Genomic DNA, 1505 nt, shown 5'->3' with positions numbered 1-1505 from the left:
TCAGAAGTACTCCATTTATTTTAGTCAACTTATATTATAATTTGGGGAGGGGGGGAAATTGATTGCATATTCCTAAATCCCAAAGGTTTCAATTTCTTACTTCTTTTGGTCAACATTTCTCTTAGTCTGTCTAATACTTGAGTGTACAATACAAAAGATTTTAAGGCTTGGAAGCCTAATAGGATAACTAAACAATTCAGTGCCGATGTTACCTGTTCAGCACATAATGAAATGTATACCTTGCAATGTAAATTTTTTAAATACAAACTGTCAAGCGGAAGGGAATGAGGAGGATAAGAAAGGAAAGGACAAGAGGCATGTATGAGGGAGTTGAATTTTTAATTGAAAAAGCACACCCTCTTGCCTAAACTTACAAAATTAAGGGGCACAGTACTGCAAAAACACAACTGTTCTTCTCAAATCTTTATTTGGTTTTGTTACTCTGGTCACCTTAAAACTGAAATCTTGTTAAAACTATTTTCTCCAATTTTGCTACTTCTCAGTGCAAATTAGACATGTGTATGTACTCTAGCAATTAACAGAGCATATGCATCAGCATGGTGCCCATATGCACCTGCACTACACCAGAGGGTTACATGTACTCTTAGTAATTCTTAAAATAAATAGTATGTGGTGGACCTGAACAGCTGCTATGTGAGTAAATGTATTGCACTAAATTGTCACTGCTAATAAAACTTAAGTGTGCATGTTTCCTGTTGGTACTTATTTCTAATAGACTGATGCATTTCTGTATCTTCCAGTTGCATTTTCTCTTTTCCTCCCCACTCCTTAATCTCAGGTGTTCTCTCATAGAATGAGCAATGGAGAATCTCTTTTAGCAGTCATAGATTTTATACAATAGAAATTACTTTATTTTAATCTCTTTGAAATTGAATTGATTACATAATTGACCATCTTCTAAGGGGTTGTCTGCTTTCTTCAGCCCCCAACAAATCAGGGACCTGGGAGAGCTTGTGGTGGTCTGGACTGAAAGTGCCACCATATGTGGTTAGCACTCAGCTCTAAGTCTCACTTATGTGACACTTAGCCTGTGTCCCCTTCTCTCTTGGATGGGGAGAGCAGCCTAAAGCTGTAACTGGCTAACACTGAGGAGATGATGATAAGAAGTACTTAGAGTCTCTCCTTCATAACAGCTCAAATTACTGAGGCAGCTGCCCTCGTGTTGTTAAATTGGCCCACAGCCTTGGGGTCCTTCTTAGCTTCCATGCTGCAGTACCCATCTACATACTATGGAGGCAGGGTATGTCCATTTCCATCTGACCAGGTGTAAGCTGTGGCTGTGGTAAGCTATCCATTTCTCACATTAGGACTTTACTACAACAATTCTCTATTAAGGAATGAAGTTTCATTCCTTGACAAACAGCTGATTCAGGCCACCCCTGTGTGGCTACTTTCCTCCACAGGCCAGCTTCACTACCCTATACTGGCTATGTAAAGAACACAGCCCAGTTCAAGGTCTCTTGACTGTCAACATGCTTAATGGA

This window comes from Gopherus flavomarginatus, chromosome 3 (assembly GCF_025201925.1).
Source record: "Gopherus flavomarginatus isolate rGopFla2 chromosome 3, rGopFla2.mat.asm, whole genome shotgun sequence".
Lineage (NCBI taxonomy): Eukaryota > Metazoa > Chordata > Testudines > Testudinidae > Gopherus > Gopherus flavomarginatus.
Note: the sequence above shows the minus strand (reverse complement) of the source record.